The sequence below is a fragment of the Peromyscus maniculatus genome, chromosome 3 (assembly GCF_049852395.1).
Source record: "Peromyscus maniculatus bairdii isolate BWxNUB_F1_BW_parent chromosome 3, HU_Pman_BW_mat_3.1, whole genome shotgun sequence".
NCBI classification, from domain to species: domain Eukaryota; kingdom Metazoa; phylum Chordata; class Mammalia; order Rodentia; family Cricetidae; genus Peromyscus; species Peromyscus maniculatus.
This window is the reverse complement of record NC_134854.1, coordinates 19,409,971-19,429,498: the sequence shown is the minus strand read 5'-3', so window position 1 is coordinate 19,429,498 and position 19,528 is coordinate 19,409,971. Positions and strand designations below refer to the sequence as shown.

The 19,528-nt window shown below is 42.6% G+C and overlaps 1 long non-coding RNA gene across 1 annotated transcript in view; it reads right to left on the bottom strand.

The window, feature by feature from the left end:
• Positions 1-1,301: 1,301 nt before the first annotated feature.
• LOC107402449 (uncharacterized) overlaps positions 1,302-19,528 on the bottom strand; it is a 41,787-nt gene continuing 23,560 nt past the window's right edge. The window contains exon 2 of the long non-coding RNA XR_006070155.2: positions 1,302-6,726. This is a non-coding gene — a long non-coding RNA (uncharacterized LOC107402449). The remainder of the gene's footprint in view (positions 6,727-19,528) is intronic.

Below are 19,528 nucleotides of genomic sequence, written 5' to 3'. Positions count from 1 at the left end.
GAGTCCTCTCTGCTAAGCGAGGGCCACCTTGTCTCTCTCCTCCACATCATCATTATAATTAATAAGCAACAATATCATCCCTCGTGGTTAGATGCTTATTAGTTGTTAACTGGCCCTAGCATCATTATCTCATTAAGCCTTTCCAGCTAAATTACTTTATCAGCTTCCCTCCGAAGGGGGTCTGTGCTGTCTGTTTGTAAGGAATCCTAAGCACAAACAGTGGAAAGTAAAAGGGAAATCACAGGCACTTAGAGCAACTCCCAACATGAACTTTTTTTTTCAATTAACGTTGTGTCTACTACTTTACATTGCTATAAATCCTCTCATGTAAGTGTTTCAAATAACACCCAGAAGCTCTTTAACTTATGACAACCATTTTTATGGAGGGCGAAATGTTGCAAAAAACATATTATAAAATATTTACGACAACTTAAACTTCCTCCCTCCTCACTACCTATGCTTGTATTTGGATAATTGGTCTCTAGTTCTTCTATGGGATGTTAAATTTGGAAATCTTATATTAAGGACTGTGAAGAGGCTTGCTCACATACTCCCCACTTCAGTTACTCTAGTCTCAATCTTTTCTTAACTTCCCGGATAATGCTTACCTTTTCTTTCCGTTAATAGCAATCATTTTATAAATCAACCTTTTACAAAAGGAGACGAAGACTATTCTCCTCATAAATGAATGGCGAACACAGACTAATGCACTCCTCTGGATGTGCTTTCATTCCGAAAGAAGAGTGACATTTACCGCTTCTTCTATTGTCCTGACTTTATGTGTTAACCATGAACGGTGTGGGTCTTTTCCACCTCTCTCTCCAGCTTGTGCGCCTTCCCTCGAGGTCGGTGAGTCGCCATGCAGAATTGGAACTTGCCTTTTACAGCCTCTTGGTCACATTTTGTTTCCCATTCCAATTATGTCCTCCCTCCTCTGCCTTCCTCAGTCCTTAATCATCTCCACATAATTCGTCATTCACCCTCGCTTTCCCAAGTAATCTCCCCTTTCTAAATATATCTTATTATTCCAGTCTCCTTATTGTACACGTCCTTCAAACCCAATTGTTCATTTAATTTCCCACAAATTGGGCCATCGTACTGAGTGTGCAGCCTTTTCCTCTGTTTCATTGTCTTGTTCCTCTGCCTCCATCCCTACTCACTAAATCCTTTATTTCCATCAGAGCAGGCCAGGAGTTGACATGGTAGAGATAAGTCTCTGTCTCCGTGTTTGTTTTACTTGCTTGTTGAAACCCAATTATCATTATAAGGGGGGAAATTAAGATTTGTAACTGGAAAGTGCCCCCCCCCTGCCTTAGGAGCAATCAAAGTCTAGGGTTTTTTTTTTTTGTTGTTGTTGTTGTTGTTGTTTGGTTTTGGTTTTTTAAACCTCATAAAGGGCAATAAAGAAAATTCATCCTCAGATAAAATAGATTACTCTGAGATAAATTAACCATTTTTTTTTTCTCCTTCAGAGATGAAGTCCAGCATGCTGTCCAAAAAACACCTTCTGGGTTGAAATCAACCTTAACTCTGAATCTCTCTTTACTCTGGGCTTCTTTTCTTGTCCATTGTTTTCTTGGAACAGCATTTACCTTTCCATTTTTGTTTATGTTTTATTTTATTTTAAAAACTCCACAGGCTCCAAGGGCCTTGCCCTTCCTCTTTATTTACCTTTAATTTTTAAAAACCTCAGGAAGAATTCCTTTGAAAACTGGAGACATTCATTATTTTCATTTTGATTATTTTCTGAGCCTCAGGATCCTCATTCCTCCTGCTTTTTCGGTGAACGTGTCCCTTTCTCGGATTTGTGTCAGGGACAAAAGGTCCATTTCCCATCTTTGCTCCTTGTCACCTTCCCTTCTCATCACTTCTCCTTAGCTGCTTGATTTTACTCCACACACACCCTGTGTTTTATGCTGACCATGCTTTGCAGTTGGTATGGTTGCCGAATTTCCCCCCGCCCTGTCTCCTGGTCAGGAGGTCACCATATTGTTCCCACAATGCCCCTGGGTGCTAGCAGAGGAAAGGCATCATGATCATGTACTTCATTAGCCATAACACCGAGATGGTGGAATTAAACACATCAGTGTGAGGGCACACTCGTTATCTTATGCTTGTAGGAAGAATTGCAGCAATTCCCCCAATTCCATCTTTTTATTGAACTTCTCTGAAGAATAATGCTCATTTTTCAAGGCTATTGATTCCTTTCCATCACAGGTATATAAGATCCTCCTCACATGAGAAGAAGTTTAGTGAATTGTAAGCACAGAAACCTAGCATGCATTTCCCACCTAATCTGCCCTCCTTTTACTGTAGACTGGCAATAGGTATAGACTGCTTGGGTAAAGGGAAAACCAGCATTTTGAATTAATTGACTGAATGTGTGTTGCTTTGAAAAGACCTGAGCTTCCCTAAGTTCATCCTTTTTTAAAATAATCTAAATTATCTAGTGTTTTTTCTAAAATATGACCCTTTTCTCCCTCAGTTTTCTATTACAATTCACACACGATTTCTCTTGAGGTTCACTGGAGTCTAATTTTCTTCATTATTCAATTTGGTTCCTGTTAAGTGAGACAGACATTCACTAGCGAGAAGAACATTTAAATTTTGGCAAATAAGTTCATTAGTATTCAGAAAGCTTTGCCACCCTCGTATTTAATAAACCTTTCCATTACAGAGTAAGAAATCGTACAAAATAGTCAAACAAATTAGCAATGGGACCACCAAGAGAGTACATTCACCCTTAACAAGGAAATGTCTCAGTTTATCAGTTTTCTGTCAATCATTAAAACAAGAAAGATGAACCTTGCAATTATATACAGGGAGACATAGCTCCTCATTCTTTCCACCCTACCTGAAGCAGAAGAGTTTTAATTGCTTGGAAAAAATCAGATTTTTCCTTTCTCTTTAGGGATAAAGAAAACATATATAAGTTGCTTTAAGGTCAATGGCTGGAACTACAACACACCAGACCATTCAAATGAGAAGCAGGAAGAGCAGTCTATCATCTCTATATTTTGTCTTCACAGAGCTAATATTCAGATACTTGGGAGTATGAAAATGCTCAACAGACTGTTCTCCTCATTAGGATGTTTAGAATTATACGGATTTACTGATTCCACTTCTGCAGAAAGGGAGGAATGTTGCACTAAACTTTTGAAAACGAACTGGGCATGGTTACATGACTGTAATCCCAGTGGTCTACCCACATGGAGGCAGAAGAATCAGAAGTTCAAAGCCAGCCTCAGCCACAAGGTCCATTTGGGTTACCTGTGACTCTGTCTTAAAGCACAAAACTTAAAGTTTTTTTTTCAGACAATATATTTTTATCATGTACTTTCTAACTCCACACAGATCCTCCCTACCTCCCTACCCAACCAACTTCCTGCTATCTCTCTTTCAAAAGAAGTGAAAAGCGACAACAAAAACAACAAAAATCAAAACATACAAACAAACTAAAAAAGAAAGAAAATCAATAAGACAAAAAAAAAAAAAAAAAAAACAACAGAAAGGATACACTAGACATGGATTCCAAAAATTATAGTTGAATGTTTGCTAATCATTTAAGTTGTCTTTTTTTCATTTATTTTGTTTATCTTTGTTAGCATTCAGGCATCTGTACTGGCCTGCCCTTAGGGTCCTGACAGGGTATTCCTCAGCTGCAGTCACTAAGAGCACCCCTGTGCACGTCCGCTATGTTTCCTTATAAAAGGCGGGCCTTGTACACCTCCCATCTCTCTCTCTTTCTCTTCCTTCACTCTCAGCCCCAGGGACCGGTCTCTGCCCCTTTTTCTGCCGCTTCTCTCCCCTTCCCTCAATAAACTTCCTACATGGGCCCTGTAATACAACAATCTTGGCCCTTTGTTTCTCAAACCTCTTATCAGAAAAGTTTATCTCATGAACTTTATACTGTCTTTAATATATTTGCCAGGTAGGAAATAAAGACAAGAAGAGGAGATGAATATTATCCTTGGTAGTGATATATACCTACATAAAGAAAGGCAATAGAGACAGTGTAGACATTATCTGGAGGTACCTATTCCTTGACCTGAACTGAAAAAGAAAGTGAAAGTCAAGAGTCGTTCATTTCCCCACTTATGTCATTAAACTGAAATGTCTGAAGTCATTCCCTGTGACAAAAAGACTCAAAACAAATAGTATATGTCAACAGCTCTGAGCCTGAAATTCCATTGTTTTGTGTATCCTGGACTTAAAGATAAGTATTCAGTGGATTTGTTGATAATAAAATAGAAATGAGAAATTGCTAAAAGGATTCCCAATGAGGTCAGAGCTCACAGCAACGTTTTTGTCTGATTAGTGTTTTTCCATTCCTTTTTTAAGAAGTGGCAAGCCATGAGGGTGGTACAGAGAAAAACAGTGCATAGAAAGTATGTCTATTTACTGGGAAGTATTTTGGGTTTTAGATTATTTCTACTTGGGCAAGGACAGGTTGCAGGGAGTAGAGTATTTGGTGTTCTCCACAGGCTGGAGCGTGGTCCTTCTGCACACATCCTGGAAGGAAAATGTCCTCTTCCTTATACCTGGAGAACGTTCTTTTTGTGGTAACCCTGGGTCTGAATGGTTACTTAAATGTCTATCTTAGTGTTTGATAAAATTGCTTAGGGACTATGTGGTCCCTGTTTGCATGTGGTTACATCAAGGGTGCTACAGCACACTGCCTAGATACAATTGGTTCCTGCCAAAGAAAGTGCCAGAAGGTAGAAGGAAAGGGAAGGCTCTCTGGAAACGGGAAGGGAGTCTGGGAAGTGTCAGGTTCAGCATGCATCTCCAAACCCAACTCGTATCTGATGCACAGCACGTAGCATAAGCTCAGTAGAGATGTGAACAAGCAAAGGCCATGAGGAAAGGCAGCAAGCCACAGTGAAGGAGGACGTAGAGTTAGCGTCTTCTTAACTCCACAGAAGAACTCAATGTGCACTTAAAAAGTTGATAAAACAGACATTCCCTCAAAAAATCTAAAAAAAAAAAGTTTATGGAGATGCTGAATATATATGATCTAGCAACTGAAGGCAGGGTATTTTGAAACTGACCCCTGTAGCCCGGGGCCTGATGTTAAGACTTTCAGAGTGCCAGGTGGTGATGGTGCATACCTTTAATCCCAGCACTCACTCATGGGCTAAAGGAAAGTGGAGCTCTGTGAGTTCAAGGCTAGCCTGATCTACAGAGAAAGTTTCAGGACAGGCTCCAAAGCTACACAGAGAAACATTGTCTTGAAAAAAAAAACAAACAAATAAACAACAACAAAAAAAAGACTTTCAGAACTAGAAGGGGTTTAAAAGTCACTCAAGAGACATCCACAGGGAATGGGAAATGGCTTGCCTACAATCACATAGCTTTTTAGTATTATAAAAAAAAAGGAGGAGGAGAAGGAAAGTAAGGAGAAGAAGGAAGGAAGGAAGGAAGGAAGGAAGGAAGGAAGGAAGGAAGGAAGGAAGGAAGGAAGGAAGGAAGGAAGGAAGGAATAATATCAAGGTGTCAAAGTTTCCCAGCCCAGTATATTTTATACTGTAATTTCTACACAGAATAAAAGCAATAGTTGGTTCTGTATCCCATCCCTTTTTGTTCCCTGGTCTAAATCATTTCATATTTCCCTCCCCAGAAGCTACAAACCTCAAGCACTTCCCCTGACATCCCAGGACTTTGGCTAGGGAAAAGCAGTCCATGTCCATAGATTGCTTATAAAAGGTAGGCTTAGAGATACTTGGCCACTGGCCATGATTACAGCATTAGGAACTCCTCCCCAACTAGTGGCCACGCATATGCTATAGCCACTGCTTTTCACACCTACAGGGACACTGGAGTGTAAGCTCCATGGGAAAAGAACCATGTCTACCTGCTCCCAGTTTCTGTAGAGTCTACACTGTCCTTAGTGGGTTGCTGGATTGCAAAATTTAACCAGTAGTACCTTGTTTCATGATTCTGATCATGTTCCATAATGCTGTCTTCTACATAACTAGCAATATCATGTTTCAGCCAAATATTTTAAGAGTTCAGTTCCACCCTGTGACTCCATTGCTCTAACAAACTCAGTACAGGATGTCACCACCTGATCTATAAACACAAAGTTGGGGAAGGTTTGAACTACTGTTATCATTGACCTTGATCCTACAAAAGTCAATGCCAACATCTTCCAGGTCAAAAGTGCAGATCTACAGTGCAGAGAAGCAATACAGAGACCAATGGGTTGGTGTTTCTTACTAGCAGGAGGACCACTAGAAGACTTAGTCTCCTCTGAATCACAGTCCAGCAGGAACACCCAGATTATATATCTCAGTAGGGACAAAAGAGAAGCCCTGCAGGAAAATGTCATATTCCTCTAAATTTGGTTGTTCCTCACTTTCAGCCTCTAAGGAATTATCAAACCATTCCTCTTCCTTCCACATAGCATATTTTCTTCTTCTTCTTATCTTTCTATGGGTCAGACAGCACACTGTTGACTGTTGGCACTCTAAGAGGTCAGTCCTCCAATCTGTGGTCCAGCTGGTCCATCTCTGCTCTGACCCTGATGAGAGCCTCGCTGGATCGAAGGAATTAAAGAAGGAAGTGCAGAGGGAAAACTGCAGTGGATAAGACTGGATGGCCATCCATGGAATCTTCTGGAAGCTGGTGTTCAGGGACCAGTGTTCAAGGGGATCCCCAGCAGTGGTGAAGTAATCTAGGGAAATGCTCTTCCAAAGGAGTGGGCTTCCCTCTGGTTCTCAGCAGCTGCAAATTATAAATCAAAGATTATAAAGTTAAGCCACAGCACAAGTGGGAATCCTGATAAATACATGGCTTAAAGAAAACCTGATGAAGGATTCATTGCCTTTTAAATGAAGTCTGTGGTTTTTCAGACAATGAAGGAGACTATAGGAATACAGAGAATATGTCTAAATATCCTGGGTTCCTTCATCAATTTTGCAGTACCAGGAAAAAATAAAAAATAATAATTGCAATTAAATCCAAGTGAATCTGTGTGCATAATGTTTGTAATATAAGTGAGCTAAGGTGGGATGTATGAGAATGAGGAAAGAGTCCAGGAATGCAAAATGTTGTTCAATGTTACATGGAGTTGACCCAAACAGAGTACTGATTGGACAAGCTAAGAACCAAGTACATAACAATATTTAGGGATGAACTTGAACCCATGTTTTGTCCCATGAAAGTCAGAAGCACAGCAACCCAAGCCATGTTCAGTTCCTGGACAATTGGTGATTGGTTCCCAGAGTCATTAACAAAATAGAACAGAACGACCCTCTCCAAAAGGTAGTCTAGATGAAGGATTTCTAGTTCAGAGCCTATCTAACAAAATCATCACAGGCATTATATTATAGTGCCACCACTTTCGTAATGAGGAAAATGACCAAACACTTGCTATGCCCACCTGTCCCTGTTCTCACGTTGAGGAACCCAGCACCTATATAACATTTGATCATTCACATTCACTCTAGTTTCTCTAACATGACAGATAGCAGTTAAATGGAAAGTCTTCCAATCACAAGATCTGTATTTTTCATATTGGAGTATTATTAACAATTGGTTGCAGGGCATGGCAGCACACACCTTTAATCTCAGCAATTGGGAGACAGAGACCAGTAGATCTCTGTGAGTTCAAGGCCAGCCTGGTCTACTCAGCAAGTTCCAGGACAGCCAAGGCCACATAGAGAGATTCTGTCTCAAAAAAAAATAAATAAATAAATAAAAAAAAATAAAGCCAGAAGGCAGTGGCACACATCTTTGATTCCAGAACTCAGTAGGCAGAAGTAGGAAGATCTCTGTAAGTTCAAGGCCAGCCTGGTCTATAGAGAGAGTTCCAAGATAGCCAGGGCTACATAGAGAAACTCTGTATCGAAACCTGTTATGGAATATTGTTTTAAAGTGTGTTGCATTTTTTCCCTACTGCTTTTGTTAACAATGCAAGGATGTGTTGCATTTGTTTGATTAAATAGATTTAACCTGTGAGCAGGAGACTGAGTCAGCAAGTAGCTGACAGGAAGTGGTAGGGAGGAACCACGTATAGTGGGGGCTGAGCAGAAGGATGGCTGGGTTTTTGGAAGACGCCAGCAAAGGGAGACGGTGAGCTACTTGCTTTTCAGTCTCTCTGAGCGAGCAGAATTCCACCTCAACCTTTGAATTATGAGTTATTTAGAGAGAGAGAGATCTAGATAAAGTTTCCCTTAGTAGCTTTGAAGGAGTCGGTGCCTGAGGGAACAGAATCCCCTCAGGCTGTGGCCCCTTCAATGGGACCACTGCTGGGAGCAGTAGAGCTGCAATCTCTGATTAGGACAGTAGTTACTTAACGGGCAGCCACTATAAAACAAAAAAGTAACTAATATACTTAGCAATTTGTAGTATACATTTATTATGTCATAGATGAAAAAGGAAAATGCTACTCATCTCTTAGTTCTAGGTGAAATAAGGGCGGGGGGCAATCAGTTTTTCCTCTCTAGGAGTTTCTCGGAAAGCCTCACCCAAGGGACTGACTTTGATCTCATTTACCCAGAGACATCAGATGTTCAGTTCTCTCTCTCTCTCTCTCTCTCTCTCTCTCTCTCTCTCTCTCTCTCTCTCTCTCTCTCTCTCACACACACACACACACACACACACACACACACACACACACACACAATGTTCAAATGTGAATGCTTGGTCCCTAATTAGTGGAACTGTTTTGGGAAGAATTAGGGGGTGTGGCCTTGTTGAAGATGTGTCACTGAAGGTGGTCTTTGAAATTTCAAAAGCTCAAGCTATTCCCAGTTAGCTCTCTCTCTCTCTCTCTCTCTCTCTCTCTCTCTCTCTCTCTCTCTCTCTCTCTCTCTCTCTCCAACTTGTGGATAAGGTATAAGCTCTCAGCTACTGCTCCAGTACCATGCCTGCCTGCCTGCTGCCATCCTCCTCACTGTGATGATCCTGTCACAGAGGATTCACCCTCTGAAACTGTAAGCAAGTCCACAATTAAAAGTTTTCTTTTGTGAGTTGCCTTGGACCACCATGTGTCTCTTCACGGAGATAGAATAGTAACCAAGAGAGTGGCACTAGCATTCTCATAAGATATTGACAGTGTGTAACGGAGCTTTCACACATGAAAGTCTCAATTACCAATATCTGAGAAGAAACGAGAGGTAAGACACAAAGGAGCAAGGCAAAGAGGGTGTCTTTACACGCTTGTTTCATCTTATCAGGAGTACACATAGTCACTTCAGACACTTTACTTCCAAGAAAACAGAACAGCTGCCAAGCCTAGCCCAAGAAAAAGTCATTCTTTCGGAGCACACAGAAGAGGTGGCTCCTTCAGAATTGATGTCTGTAGAGAAGCCTACACTCCAGTGCCTCCCCTAGAGAGATGTCTCAATTTAAAAGCAAGTGAGCTGGAGGGTAATGGCTTAAACAGTTAAGCCCAGATCTTCCAAATCCCAGCTCACAGCAAGGCCCAAGAAAACTCTCATGAGCACAACACACAGCTTTCATTGCAGACACACAGAGAGAGGGCATCTTTTTCAAAGTCCAGAGCAGCAGATTGGTGTCATCTGGCTATTAATTTTTCTTTCCTGGACAACAGTCTGGCTTGGTGTATCTGTGGCCTGGAATGAGAATCTGCATGCTAATAAGTTCCTGGGAGACTCTGGCATTCTGTGTGAAGGGACCATCCCATAGTGAGGGACAGAAGGTCTCTGGAAGAGCATGTTTTAGGGGCATCATCTGAGCCCAAATATCCCAAGAATGTATAAACTAGTCTTCCATCATGTGGTAAGTCTCTATATGTATGATCATGTGCAGGGGTGGACACCAAGATGGACAAAGAAAATGCCCTCTGTTGTAAAATCTATTAAGACTGTGGCTATGCAGCTCAGTGGCCCCTAGTCCAAGGCCCTGGGCTCTATCCTCTACAATGCAAAGAGAAGGAAGAGAAGGATGAAGATGAAGAAGAGAATGTCAGAGACCAGCCTGGTCTACAGAGCTAGTTCTAGCACAGCCAGGGCTACACGGAGACACCCTGTCTCAAAAAACCAAATGAAGAAGAAGAAGAAGAAGAAGAAGAAGAAGAAGAAGAAGAAGAAGAAGAAGAAGAAGGAGAAGGAGAAGGAGAAGGAGAAGGAGAAGGAGAAGGAGAGGGAGAGGGAGAGGGAGAGGGAGAGGGAGAGGGAGAGGGAGAGGGAGAGGGAGAGGGAGAGGGAGAGGGAGAGGGAGAGGGAGAGGGAGAGGGAGAGGGAGAGGGAGAGGGAGAGGGAGAGGGAGAGGGAGAGGGAGAGGGAGAGGGAGAGGGAGAGGGAGAGGGAGAGGGAGAGGGAGAGGGAGAGGGAGAGGGAGAGGAAGAGGGAGAGGAGGAAGAAGAGGAAGAAGAAGAAGAGGAAGAAGAAGAAGAGGAAGAAGAAGAAGAGGAAGAAGGAGGAGGAAAAAGAAGGAGGAAGAAGAAGGAAGGAGGAAGAAGAAGGGAAGAGGAAGAAGAAGAAGAAGGGAAGGGAGGAGGAAGAGGAGGAGGAGGACAAAGAAGCGAAGAGGAGAGAAAGAAGACCTTACTTAGACACTTGAAAAGGGATATTCGGGAGCTGAGGAGATGACATAGTTGGTAAAGGGAGGACCTGAGTTCAGACCCCTAGCATTCATGTCACAGCCAGCCAGCCAGGCACAGTGTGGCACACGTCTAATCCTGGTGCTGCAGGGGCAAAGACGGACTTCAGCCAGCCTTGCTGGATCTGAGATCCAGGTTCACTGAGACTCTCTCAAAAACAAGAGGAAGAGCAGTTTAAGAAAATACCCAGCATCAACTTGTCACCTCCAGACTCACCCACATCCATGTGCACATACCCACACAAACATATGCATATACCACAGAGGCGGTGGGGGGGAGGGATATCATTATAGAACAATGCTGTTGAGAAGGAACACAGATTAGTGTCATATAAACATGTTCTATACAATTTCCAACTCCCTGACAGGCAAAATCACCTTTTTAAATCCTAAACCCCTATGCATGAGACTGATTCAGTGAGCCTGAGGAAAGGTCTGGAATCTATACTTTCCACTATCTCTTAGGTGAATCTTCTATAACCAGTTTACAGGTGGGAATTTGGACTGCATGCTTGAATAGGGAATTTTAAAGCTTTCTAGTTATATCTCAATTTTTAAAAAATCCATAAAGTAGTGTGGGTGACTCACATCACATGCAAGCAGGTTATCTGGCTCCCTGGGTCTTTGTGACTGTCAGTGGCATCCTCTTGGCAAGAGACAGGAAGACTGACTGATAATATTAAGAGCACTTATTTATCAAATACTTAGAAAGTGGCCAGTACTCACAACACAGAGCACAAATTTGTCTCTGTGCCATGGTGTGTCAGATGATGGCTAAAGACCAAAGATGTGGCTGATATTATTGTGCTGTTGCTATTACTAAGATTTTAAACATCCTCACAACGAGAGCATAGTGAGGTTAAATTACTTGACCAGGCTCACATCTAGGAAGATGCGGATAGGAAGCAAAATGCCTTCTTCTCAAATCATATCTCTGATGGATCTGATGTTTCTACCGTTAGATTTGGAAACAAAGTAATAATAGCAATAACAATATGAGCATTTTCCATGTTTGTTCCAATCTGTCTATCCAGAGATGTTAAATTCTCTGCACAGATTATCTCATATAATTCTGCTGGGTGCTCACTCTCTCCAATTTGCTCAAGTGGAAACTGAGGCAGAGGATGTTTAAGTAATTTTTCCAAAGACATACAACTAGTAATTGATGAAACCAGAATTTGAACAGAGATGCTTAGCACCAAACCACTTAGATTTCCAAACTGGAATGCCTCCAGAGACTAGGGTAATAAAGCATGAAGTCTTCTTCCCGCAAATGTTTCTTTACATATAAAATAACATCTGCCCATCTCTTATTTGTCTTAGCACAGTAGTATAACCGCCCCCTCTGTTGGGGTTTGTTGATTTGTTTGTTTTATTTTTGTTATGTTTTGGGGAAGAAATCTCACTATATAGTTCACTCTTGCCTGAACTTTCCTCGATAGTCCAGGCTGCTCCCAAATTCACAATCCTCTGGTCTCTGATTTCTGAGTACTAAGATCATAGAAGTCTGGTGCTACACCAAGTGCATAATCTCTCTTAAAACACAAAGCATAAAGTGAGGGTAAACAGAAAATGATGGTTTCTCTCAATGTTGGGGATACTAAAGGACACAGAGCTGTGGAAAGTGGAAGAGAGTCCACTCCATCAAAAGGGGTCACCACTGTTAGACTCCTGCCCTCGATTTGAAAAGCATGAGAGGCTGCGTCACTACCATATTTGCTGAGCTGAAGCCAAGAAAACAAGATTTTTACAGTCTTTTAATTTGCTTTAAAAAAGATAACAAAGAATTGTTCAAATCGAATTTGGCCTGGAGCAGTCACCCCGACCCCTTGTTCCTAGCCAGGTGTAAGACCTGGAGAGAAAAATGAGCCAAGGAAGGGAGCGGGTGTGGCAGGGCTTGAGGGGTCTTTCTTTACAAGGCAGGGAAAGCCAGCAGCCTGGTTGCTCTGGTTTGTTAAAGCGGGAAAATGGATCAGATTGGGAGACATCCCTGGCAATGCTGTGAAGGCCAAATAGCGAGAAAAGAGGGCTGCAGGTGTGATAAGAAGCAGGCCCCAGGCAGCTGCTGCTGGGAGCCTCGGGTCAGGACTGCGGGGATGGCCATCACAGAATGGAATGGTCAATGAATAGCAGAGATTTTCCCAAATCAATGAAGGCGTTACCGACGAAGTCAGAGGACTCCCACATATTCTCTCTTATGTGTCTAGACTGTCACCTTACTTTAGAAAGATATACTGTTATCTTTAAGACAGGGAAATTAGCACACATGAGGAAGAAGGCTAGGAAAGGGAAAAGACTGCAGGACAAAATGTGTGTGGAGCTTGTCTTGGCATATAGAAAGGAAAGAAAATGTTCTTGGCCAGGGAGGCGACAGCTTTAAAACTGCCTAGAAAAACAAATGTGAAGGAGAGGAATTACAAGCACACATATGAGGAGGTCAGGTATTAAGAAATTAAGGAGAAATGTGGGAAGTCAGCAGGGGGAAAAAAATAATCAGGCAATGAACAGTCAAGTCTCCTGAAGTCAGATTCAATGCAGAGAGAAACCAGCAAAGGCATTTTTAAAACGTGTTGTCATGAGGGCTCCAAGGAGATTGCTTTAGCAGAGGCAGAACTCAAGAACACAGACCACAGTGGAGAGATTTATAGGGAGCAGAACTCAGGGAGCCAACATATAGGAAAGGATTTTGGTTACTGGAGACCAACAGGGAAAGATGAGTCTTAGAGATGTCAGAAAGGAAAATATGACAGGATTTTGGAATACCCTCAAAGTGAAAAATAAAGCTTATTCTGTAGAAAAGAAATACAAGTCCTCTCCCACAAGCGCTTGAGGAGCTGCCCTGAGGAGAGCCAAGGATAACACCAAAACTACATTCCAAGTGCATGAGGAAGAGGCTGCAGTTACCAGAAAGCCCCAAAGGGAAGGAAGAGAAGATTGCCGTCGTCACCAGCCTTCCTTTTCATTGGTTATAACATCACCCAAACCGGAATAAAATTTCAACAGTACCAACTTTTCCAGGGATAATCCTGCCATGACCCACAGAATTCTGCAGGGTTGCCGCAGGCAGGAAGAGAGAAGAAAATGGGAAGGACCTTCACTATCCACATGGCCCAGAGATCAAAAGACCACCACCAAAACGTAACATATATCCTACCTAAAAGCATGAAGCTGGACATTGAAAGGGAACGAAACAGAAGAAGGCAGGAAGACGTCACAACGTTGAGTGCAGCAGGGACTAGCACTGACCAATCAGCTCTGGGCTCCCTGGCATTTTGCCCGTGTTTGCCATGTACCTCCCACGATAAAGTCACTTCATTTTTCCAGAAACCAAAACTGCTGCGGTGCCATTGTAAAACTTACGGAAAGTGACACAGAGTCAGGACTTAACTGGATTGACATACATCTGTACTTTGCTTGTTTTGAGTCCGTCTTACCATGTCATCCACTTCTGAGCTCCAGTGAGTCAGGGATCCGGTGACCTCAGCCTCCGGAGTCCTGCACGGGCCAGGCCTGGCTTCAGCTTACACATTGTCCACTGAACAGACTGCTGCACTCTGGTCCTGTCTTCCACCTGGATGAGTACAGAAGGCTTGCCAACCCAGACTCTCCAATTTCCCATCAAGTATGTCATTGGAATGATCTTTCTAACATTCACATTTCATCATCGTGCCGCCCTACTCAAATCCTCTCAGTAAATCCCCTTGAATCTAGGTAGACAGCACTCTGCTTAGCACACCCTTCAAAATGCTTCAGGAGCTGGCCCCGCTCACGCACCAAGCCTCATCTCAAGTTCTCCTCCTTGCAGGTGACAATTCAGTGACTCCAGGTAGAGTTAAGTCCCTGGAATGTGGTCAGTGGTGGTGGCACAGGCCTTTAATCCCAGCACTTGTGGAGGGAGGCAGAGGCAAGCAAATAGGATCTCTGCGAGTTCAAGGCCAGCTCGGTCTACAGAGTGAGTTCCAGGCCAGCCAGCGCCACACAGAGAAACTCTGTGTGTGTGTGGTGGGGGGTGGGAGGGCACAAGGGAAGAGTCACTGGAAGGCACCTTGTTTAGTCTCCCCTCCAGGCCTTTGCACACTTGGCCCTTGTGTGCCTTCTCCTTGACCTCTTATCTCCCTTTTCTGCAGTTTAGGCTACTGCTCTCTCCTTTCCCACAACATAACAGTCTTTGCTGCAATCCTCTCTACCTGTTCATGGTCTCCAGAGCCCTTCCTGTTTCTGCCCTGGCTATCTTTGAATCCACTGTACCCACCATGTGCCCTGACAGGTCATAGATAACTACACATTTGTTTTGAAGTGGATGAATAATTCCGATAGAGTGGGGATCTGAGCGGTTGCTCATTCAAATTCTCAGAAACCTGCCCCTAGATTTTTTAAAAACAAGGTCTTCCTATGTAATCCCATGTTGACCTTTGGTTTATGATCCTCCTGCCTCAGCCTTCCAAGTGCTGAGTGAATCTATGTTTTTTTTTTTTATTTTATTTGTGCATTAGTGTTTTACCTTCATGTAGACTTGTGCATCCCATGAGTGCCTTGTACCCACAGAGGCCAGACAAGGATGTCAAAGCCTCTGGGAATGATTTAGAGATAGCTGTGAGCTGCCATTTAAGTACTGGAATTGAAACCCAGGTTCTCAGGAAGACCAACTAAGGCTCTTAGCACTGAGCCACCTCTTGTGCCTCCAAAGGCCCTCCTCTTGACATCTGTAATTTACCATCCATTGCCACAGATTCTTTTCTTAGCTATTTCAGACAACCCACTAACATTTCATAGAATGTGTGCCCTGTGTGCTTCCTGTGGTCTGGGTTATGTATAATTCCAGAAGCAGATTAGTGTAGAAGAGAAATCTGAATTTGTCCACCTTGCCACAATCCACCATCTCTTTGTATTTTTTTCAGGATGAGCTAGAGGATCCTTGACAATCTGTGAAACATTTGGAAATTATCATCTGGCCACTCAATCACTGGACCCTACAAGACCTCAAGGGTCTTAATAGTTGAGAATAAATTTTGTTTATTATCATCCCAGAGTCCAACATAACAGCTGGCATATAAGAACAGGCTTAAGCTAAATGAATTAGTAAACAAATGAACAATCAAATCAAGCCAAGTCTTAGATTAAGCTGCAGAATCTGGCCAGGCATGATGTTGTACACCTTTGATGCCAGCATTTAGGAGGCAGAGACAGGCAGATCTCTGTGAGTTCTAGGCCAGCCTGGTCTACAAAGCAAGTACCAGGACAGTCAGGGCTGCTACACATGGATACCCTGTCTCAAAAAACAAAACAAAACAAACAACAACAGCAAAAAAAAAAAATGCTTTAGAATCTGGGTCAGAGTCTCAGCAGGGATCTCCATCACTACACAGTGACACAGCTCCTAAGGTAGCAGCCCTTTACACACACACACACACACACACACACACACACACACACACACCAGATGACTAAGTCTGTAAGATACAGAGTCAGGGCAAAGAAAGACAGAACAGAATTAAGATGGGACCAGACCAGGCTTCTTCTATGTCCTAAGGTCCAGAAGGCCAATGTGGATAGGCAATGTTGCACAGAGACTGAAATGACCTCATCTGGCCCCTACAGTCCCACTGAGGCAAAGCATAGACCACATTTACCAGTAGATAAATAAGTAGACAGACTGATAAAGTATCCACCACACACTTTCAGAATCTATTAAGAAAACTCTTTGGTGATACATTACTTTAGGTGTGCATCAATAGTAACTATGAATAAATGTCTAACTGAAACAAAGGTATTAGGCTAGTTCATATACCTTTCAAAATTAGAACCAAACATCAGCAGAAATATCTGAACAGCATCTTTACACATACACACACACACATACACACACACACACTTTGAAATTTACCTACTGCCAACTTGTTAGTTATTTGAATAAACATTATTTCAGCCACATGCTTTAGCACCAAATAGTACCTTGCAGTCAGCTTAAAAACCTTTATCAAAGTTGGAGTACAGTATTATTTTGACACTAGACAGTCCTTTGCTTTTGTGTGGAATCACTGTGTTGCCTGAACAGCGTATGATTTCGCTTTTGTGCAGACAATCAGCAGGTCATTAGTGTACCATACAAATCGCCCTGGACTCAGGATGGAACCCTGGGGGACTGAAGCCATAATAGACTGGAGAGTAGATACAGTGTTGCTGACAGTTACCTCTGATGGCAGTTAAAAGGTATGATTGCAACCACATGACAACTTAATATAACAGATCCCTGAGCTGTTCACAAGGCAAATTCTGATTAATAGTGTCAATAATCATTGTGAATTTTTAAGTTCTGTGAAGCGGTCCATTTTAGCCTACCACTAGAGCATAAAACTGCACAGTTATTTATTAAGTAAATGTTTTATCACTCTTTTGCTCCTACAACTTGATGAACATGAGTTTACTCAGATACAGAAGGTGAAAGAGTTTTGCTGAATATTAAGAAAGTTCAGGATGAAATTCTTGAATAAGAAAATGAATATGAGTTACACTGAAAGTCCATATATGAACTGGAATTTTCCATCTTTACATACATACGTACAAATGAGTACACACACACACACACACACACACACACACACACACACACACACGGGTCTACTTCACTCTATCCACATCTGGTAATGATGTGGGCATAATGAAAAGATTTCAGATTCCCTCCAGAAAGCCCTTAGGCTACAAGCAAAGCATCCTACATCTAATAAACCCATCTTAGCTAGATCTCCCATATGGCAAAGCCCTGTTTTGCTTTATTCCAACAAATTGGTCCATGGATTCTTCTCACAGCTGTTGCTACTATTGTTTATGATCCATTGAATCCTGGCAGCACTCCAGAGACCAATGTGTAACAGATTTAGGATATCCCTTCACCGAGCTGTGTGCACATGAAGTGACGTCACCTGTGAGGAGGCCTGAACACCCAGGAAATGTAAGGCAGGACACAACTAAGGGAGCAAGGGCACGAAGAAATTGAATCACAATTGTCAGGACACCGAGTGTTAGGAGGAAAGCCAAAGTTGGTGTCTAAGACAGAGTACCAGCTAGGAGACAGATGCTGAGTAAGCTAGAAAACAAATAAATATTTCGTTCTGAGAATTTCCCCTCCATTATATGCCATCTCAGCTTGGTTTGACATAAGAAACATTGGTATCCCTGTGCTGGATCTGAGCTGGGGTGTCCTCTGGCTGTGGGGGACCATCCTGCTGGGGTAGAAAGCTGGGCGACTTTCTAAAGCAGTTTTTCCCTGCTAACACAACATTTAGAAAGTTTACTATACATGCCATATAAACACTACCAATCTGTAAAAGGAAACAGGCTTTTCTTAACTATGACTCCAGTTCACTGGCTTTGTATATTCTGGAAGTTTCCTCCTTGATTTATAACTTCCATACATAACAACAGTTACTTTTTTGTTTTGCTATGACACTCCTAGAATTAATGTATCTTGTCAATATACTAAAAAATAAGCAAGTTAAACTGAAGTGATGCTTCAAAAATAAGGCCTGTTTAATAGTAAATCTATAGATCAAATTCATGTGTTTAAAACAACTTGACAGTCACCACCAAGAAATGGATCTGGAATTAAAAGTTAGCAATATTAGCAAGCTATCAGTCATTACTACTAATATGTAGAGATAATCTCAACTCTTCCAATTTGTCTACATGAGTCCCAAGGACCCAATTACATAGCACTTTGTGTTAACCAACATCATCATCAGGCTTTCAGAGGTTTCCTCCCCTAGAAGTTTCCTTCTCCATCCCATTTTCCTTTCAATCTCAGGCAAGTACTTCATGAAATTTAGAAGAAAAGACTCTGCCTGTTCTGTATTGATTTGAGGTTCCTGTCTGCAGCTTAGGGGCTAACTCCTCCTCTTTGCCCTCTTTTTCCATGGTCTTTCCTTTAGAGCTTTCCTCTTTTCTTTTCTTTTCTTCTGGACTTTCCCCTTCCCCCATGCTTTGAGTATTAATTTGAAAGCTCTCTCATTCTCTACACTCTAAGGAAAAAGAAGAGGGTTTTAAAAAAGGAGAACAGGCTCAGGAGAGCAAGCGACCAACGAAAAGATAAGAACTTGGAAGCTCCTTAACCTATGACCCTCAGCTTCTGTTCCTGTGAGAGCCAGAAATGGCTGCATATTCTAGAAAGGCTAAAATGAAAAAGACAATGAAGGAGAGAGACTACTGGAAGGAAGATCCACTTGGACTTCTTCCCTGCCTTCCTTACAATGTATCTCCAGTAGTCCTCACTCTCCTGGAAGGGATGGAATCCATTGAAGAGTTTTTAGAGTACATAGAAGGGATAAATGCTATGAAGTAAGACCCCACTTACAAAAGCAAAACCCAAACACCCCCACCAGCATGCACACACCCAGACACATGCACTTCCCCAGGGCCTTTTCATTCATTGCTCAAGTGTTTTCCACTGTACCCCACCCACTCTTCCAGGCCAGCACATACCACCAGGCCCGCCTCACACCTGAACTTCTGGTTGAGCCAGAAGAGCACTGGAAGTCTGGGGGTGGGGCCAGGAACCCAGCAAGGCTTCAGGCAGTAGGCAAGGCCACCAGCCACTGTCTGCACAGGGCTGGAAGCTCATGCTCTCTAAAACCACCCCTGGAAAGTTGGGTAGGAGGGGCAGCTGGCAAGGCCCAAGACAATTTGGGTGGATACCAGGAGGCTTCACCCATCTTCCACCACGTTCTAGCCCCGGCTACAATGTTAGAAGGTGCCAGAACGTCCTAATTCCAAGTCCCAACTTCCGGTTAAACCAGAACCTGGACATTCGGAGGAGGACCCAAGAATGTGACCAGCCAGGTGTAGGGACATTGCTGCCACAGTTCTCGTCACTGCTTCCATGCATGCATTCCAAGCCATCTAATAGTGTTGTTAGAGAAACACTCGGAAATTGTGCTTAAAAAGAAAATCTTCTGTTCTCGTCTTT